Source organism: Phoxinus phoxinus (assembly GCF_949152265.1).
Source record: "Phoxinus phoxinus genome assembly, chromosome: 4".
NCBI lineage: Eukaryota > Metazoa > Chordata > Actinopteri > Cypriniformes > Leuciscidae > Phoxinus > Phoxinus phoxinus.
The window spans coordinates 16,334,679-16,340,993 of NC_136879.1; the positions used below are offsets into that span (position 1 = coordinate 16,334,679).

The window sequence follows — 6,315 nt, forward strand, 5'->3', positions numbered from 1 at the left end:
GTTTCAGACAATCTCATGTTAATCTTGAGTACCTATAGAGTAGTATTGCATATCTCCCAAAAATATATTTTATAAAAGAAAAATAGGCTGTACCGAGTCTTTCCGGAAAAAAAAACGAGTGGCTGGAGGCGTGCCGTGTGGGCGGAGCTAAAGAATCACGAGTGCGCGCAGCTTTTGTGTTGAGAGCGTCTGCAAGCTCGTAAAATTGTTTGTAAAATTTAATTTACGAAATTTTAAACAAATTCGTCAATTCATACCACTTGGGGCTGCAAAAGTGTTTTTACATTCTATGATTTTATCACATATTGAATATTGTTGTACAAGTTGGACATTGACTGGTATGAACACACTCAAATCAATAGAATCACTCTATAAAAATGCCTTAAAAGTTTTTGATAAAAAGCCAATGTCCTTCCATATTTGTAATATTTTACAAAAATATAATCTATTAAGCCTAGAGAATTTTAAACATTTTAAATATGCCTGTTTTGTTTACAAAGTGTTAAATGGATTAGCCCCACTTCCCATGTCGGAATTTTTTAAACCAAAGATTCACAGTGGTGCCAGGACACAGGCCTCCGCTAGAGGTGATTGTGAGGTGCCTTTCAGAAGAACAGTCTTTGGACAAAATTCTCTGTCTGTGAAGGCCTGTAAGTTATGGAACAGTATCCCCATCACTGTCAGGGAATGTCTCACATTTCCTATATTTAAAACCAAACTCAAAGTGTGGCTTAAAGCAAACCAGTCTTGTGACCATTAAGTGATTCTTTATTTTGTTTTTGAATTTTTGCTTGTATTTGTTTATTTTTTGCTATTTTGTATGTTATAATTTTTGTATTTCTGTATTTGTCTAGGGACTACGGATGTAAATTAGCCCTGTGGCTATAATCCGGTATGTTTACGTCTGTTTTTGTTGTTTCAATGCAGATGTTCATTAATGTGCATTGTCCCTATCAAATAAATAAATAAATAAATAAAGCTGTGACATCCTTTACCGTGAGGGGAAAAAACGTTATCCAAAACAAACCATGACTAACAATCAGATTCAGCCGTACATTTATGATCCAGAATCAGATCCCGAGGCTGAAATTGAACACGAGCAGCAGCAGCAACGACTACAGCAGGACGTCTCTATGTGGTGTGTACTGGAACTGTATAAATGTGCTTAGCACAAGTTTTTGTCAATGACTAATTTCCACTTTATGTCGTCGTATTTTTTTTTTCTTTAAAGGTGTACATGTGGGAAGTGCAGTTTGATGCCAACTGAGGCGGAAAACGTTTGCTGCCAAGAAATAGAACCGGTTATACTTATGTCTTGAAATGCATTATAATGTGTAAAGTTGTAGTTTGTAAGACTTAATATGATAGCATACAATTAGCTTACTAAATGTGCAGGGTTATCTTGCCCTGGCAACCAAAAACACACTTCTTATCACCTTCATCTTCTTAACCACTCTACAGATAAAGCATTCTGGAAATTTCGCGTATCTCCCCCGTAGTGATAAAATAAAATAAAATTCTGTATCAAATTTATAGGCAGGACAAGTAGGTTGTATAGGCTTGGTTTGTAGAGAATTACAAACATGCGCACATATATTCAAACGCACATAACTATAGAATTAATTCTTGATGCGCACGTGAGCGTCATCAGCGTTTCTCACAGGTTCACGTTTAAAGTCTGTTTAGAGAGAACGGTGTCGTCTTAGCGGCCCCTAATTTAATAACAAATTATCCTTTCGACGGAAGTGAATCAATCAAAACTAACTCTAGCTGGAAAGTAACATTATTCAAGAACTGCTATAAAGCCAAAACATCTCTTACCTTAAATTATACGTTTATCTCTGTAAAGCAGCTTTGAAACAATCTACATTGTTAAAAGCGCTATATAAATGAAGATGACTTGACTTGACTTATTTGGTGACATTGTTTATTTCTTCAAGTCCTGTGACTGCAGCGGTCGTCGGTCTGGACAAACTCCTGTTGCTGTCCTGTTCATTTCAGCTCTCCGACCCATCGCCACTGTACGTATGACGAAAAATCAAAGCCAATAAGAACCGAGTGCACAACTGATGCTGGCGCGCGCGGTAAATGACTTCCGCAAGAGGATAACAGATCTACACGCGAGGAAGCGGGAACTCGGGAGCTCATTCAAACCCCGCGCGCGCGCATGACATCTCCTCTGCACACAATACAAGTCCTCGCGCGCGCATGATCATTCCCCGCGCTCTCACGCATGATCTGCTCTCGCCTGCCACTTTTGCTCGCTCGAACCATAGAAATACATAATAAAGGCTAGATGTCTTACAGCTCTAACGTCATCACCGGCGGCCATCTTGTCACAGGCAAGCTTTCTGGCGGGCTCTGTGGTACCTGATGTAAGGTGAGTGATCTGCACGAACACAAATACTCTTATCTCGCTGATATCTTGACGGATTTACAAACGGTTTGGTTTCTTACAAACGTTATTAACGTGGCTATAATTCTGGATGATTGAACATGTTGAAATTGCAGCTTTTCTTTTCGAAAAACGACTTAATCGCGCAGCATAGTTGTGTATCACGGCTACTTGCGCAAGTTATCGTGGCTGAGAGCACAATCGAGCTGTTCAATCAAATAGGTTTTAGACACCAATAACGATTTTATGACAACTAATCTTTTGTCTAAATTACAATCTTTGTGGATGTAGTTGTAGTTATTAGCTGGCTAATAATGGTCTAAAGTACTCGTATTTCATTCTATATTGATCTGCTTTTGCACACAGCTTCACAAGACCTGTGCTAGGGCTCAGTTGTGTTTCTGAAGTCATATCAAGTGACCTAGAGGACTGAAATGTGGTCAGTTCAGAGATGCTTGTTATCTGGCAGAAAGAAAAAACAATAGGATTCTATAAAAATGTGTGTGCATATATATATATATCATGTTTCCATTCTGTACACTGAGTTTTAGTAGCCTATATATTGATTTAACATAAATTACATAAATACCTTGTGCGTGTGTATATTAATTGCACCTATCTGTTCTGTTCAATGTTATTTTCATATGGAAGTCCATGGTTATAATTATTCACAAGTATGCAGTGTCATAACTACCGGTACATCTCTGACGTTTATAACAAACCAACCCGTTTGAAAATCGGTAGAGAATTGAGCAAGTTATGGTTATTTAAAAAGTACATGCACCATTAAAACACAATGTTACGAGTGAACAAGCTGATGTGACAAGATGGCCGCCAGGTGTGGACGTCGACCTCCATTGGTCAGCAGCGCGGACGAGACATCTAGCCTTTATTAAGTATTTCTATGGCTTCACACCTTTTATTTTTGGCAGTCGAGGGGCAGGACTTACTGTTTTAATAACCTCAAATGTCATTGGTTACTTCCCCTTTTCCGGAAGTCAGTTGTGATTAGACGCCTGTCCAATGACCCGTAATTCACTTGACTTATTGGCCAGAAGGGCCGGTGTTGTCATGCTACTGGGTTGAATGCTTTTCCTGTATAGGCTCCAGTCACAGCTCAGCCCCACTATTTTTTTATTATTATTTTTAATTTTTTTTTAATAAAAGTCAGTTGTTAGAGATGTCCGAACAAAAAATAAGAGATACAAAGCATGGATAATAGTAGCCTAGGAGCAAAGGCAGCGCTGAAAAGGCCAGAATAAAAAAAACATCTCTAGAAACTCATGCGGCCAATCAGCCTACGAGTTTATAATTGCCTAATATTAACTAGCTGCAATGATTCGCATATCGCGGCGATAACCGACCTCCTCATCTGAGCTGCTTCAGCACTCAAACACCGCTCGTCGGCAATGGCAATTATATTTTTGAAAAATACAATGAATTACAAGGCTGTACAGAACAGTGCACTATTGCAGACTTATAGACTGAGGGTTTAATTACATTATTTTAATATAGTCAGTCGGGAACTAAAGTGGGCCGGTCTAAGGCATGAAACTCCAGGGCTGAAAATGAGTCCCACTCCGGCTCTGCCTAATTTGTTTTATTTATTGTGGTTTATTAATGTGTAATGTGATTTAATGCATTGTTAATATAGAATAGATTCTTACCAGATACTTTATTAACAGGAAGTCTTAGTAAATGCATTGTGTAGTTAAAGAGATATTTACAGACTGTAATGACGCATTTGGTTATTAGCATTGCAAATTTACCCACATTTGTATGGTAAGAATCTATTCTATATTAACAATGCATTAAATCACATTAAATATTAATAAACCACAATTAATAACAAATTAAGTGATGTCTCAAGTCAAGTGAATTACGGGTCATTGGACAGACGTCTAATCACAACTGACTTCCGGAAAAGGGGAAGTAACCAATGGCATTTGAGGTTATTAAAACAGTAAGTCCCGCCCCTCGACTGCCAAAAATAAAAGTGTTGGAGCGAGAGCAGATCATGCGCGAGAGCGCGGGGAATGATCATGGGCGCGTGAGGGCTTGTATTGCGTGCAGAGGAGATGTCATGTGCGCGCGCGGGGTTTGAATGAGCTCGCGAGTTCCCGTTTCCTCGCGTGTAGATCTGTTATCCTCTCGCGGAAGTCATTTACCGCGCGCGCCAGCATCAGTCGTGCACTCGGTTCTTATTGGCATTGATTAGTCGCCACATGTACGAGCCTCTGCTGCTCAGACTCAACTCTCTGCAGAACCGCCTCTCGTCGACCTTAGAGAGGGAACAAGAAGATGATGATGACGTGATGCCGGTGATTCTCCTGGATCTGGAGCGGCCTGAGGCTGGGATATTTATCTTCATTTATTTAACTTTATTTTATAGAGCACTCACCTCCTCTTTCACACATGTGAGACATCGACATCCTTCTCCAAATTGCATTAAAATAAAAAATAAAAAAACAACTCTCCTCCATCAGGGACGCTGAAAAATGCTGAAGGGGAACGTCTGTCTTCTCTTTAAAGGGGTGTTAAACCACTCATGGCGTAACATGTCATCTAAAGTCATCCGTGACCCTCTGTCATTAAGTTCATTATGAAGATCCAGGCATTCTGCAACAGTTTTCAGAAGACAGTTGATTAGTCACGCTTGTCCTTATAGACACTCATAAACAGATTTTGAGAAGTGTAGTTCATGTAAGGTCATGTCGCCATGAAATTCATTTCTTGCTGTTACTATGATATTCTCTGGATGCCCATGAACATTTATCCATAGCTAAACATTCATTGTCAATCCGCTGTTTTACACTTTGCTCATCATTGACACTGATCATTTTACTGAGCTCTATATGTTTTTCAAGCAATGTCATTTCCATTTCATTCTTGTTGTTGCTCTCACCTTTGGACAGATGCGACATTTGCCAAAACCAACGGCTTATTTTTGGCACCAGCGCATTCAGCAGTATACGTATGTCGTCGCTCACGGCCCACTCCGCGTACTTTCTGACCGCTGTATTTAAAATGTGTTCATCAGCTCCTGTAGGAACACATGTGCAGTGTTTAGTAAAGCATCATCAAACACATCAACAGAGGGCGGTGTTGGAGAAGCCGACTCACGTGTCTCTGGGAGGATCAGTGCGCCTCTGAAGTCCATCAGCTTGACCTGCAGGCTGTTTGGATATATAAGGATGTTCTTCATGTGTGTGTCGTGAAAGATGCCGTGATGCATGCAGTGCTGCAGCGCCACAACGAGCTGCCGAATGATGTGCTTCACTGCGTACTCAGTCAGGCTGCCTCGATTTCTCTGAACATATTCATACAAGGTCATCGCGTGATGAGGATATTCGAGAACAATGATGTCTTTATCTTTCCTCACAAATATCTCATATAAATGCACAACGTGTGTGCTGGCCGGAGACTTTTGTAGCAGCAACATGGCCGCTGCGTCTTGGCTCAGCGGAGTGGAATAGCCGGGCTAAAGAAAAGAGGTCGACAGAAGGTTAGTTGACTCCTAACAAATCTCTGATCTCGTGACTAAAGGCCCGGGATACTTTTTCATCTCGCCAGCCTTTCAAAGTAAACTCTTGGGCTGCCCTGTCATTCATTCGAGCCATCAGTCAATTAATCACATGTTTATATTCATTTAATTACTTAAATATACTTGGGGATAAACCACATACTTTGGGCTTAAAGAGTTTATTAAAGATGAAAGCAATGTACTTTACAACTGATGTTTCTAGGCTTTCAACTATATCTTATACGGTCTACATACAGATTTATAAATTACCAAATTAGAATTTAATAAACGATTATTGGAGAATTTCAGGAAGAAAAAAGTTGTCAACTTACAAAGTCCACCAGCTTCTCAGGCCGGCTCTTCTTAAAAAAACTGATGAGCACCTAAAAAGTGAAGA

General features: G+C 39.9%; 1 long non-coding RNA gene across 1 annotated transcript; it reads right to left on the reverse strand.

Moving 5' to 3' along the window:
• Positions 1-4,548: 4,548 nt before the first annotated feature.
• On the reverse strand, positions 4,549-5,436 carry LOC306997632. The gene is made up of 3 exons (XR_013797412.1): positions 5,301-5,436; positions 4,797-5,014; positions 4,549-4,676 (listed from the first exon to the last, which is right to left on the reverse strand). It is a non-coding gene; the product is annotated as an uncharacterized lncRNA (long non-coding RNA).
• Positions 5,437-6,315: the final 879 nt, after the last annotated feature.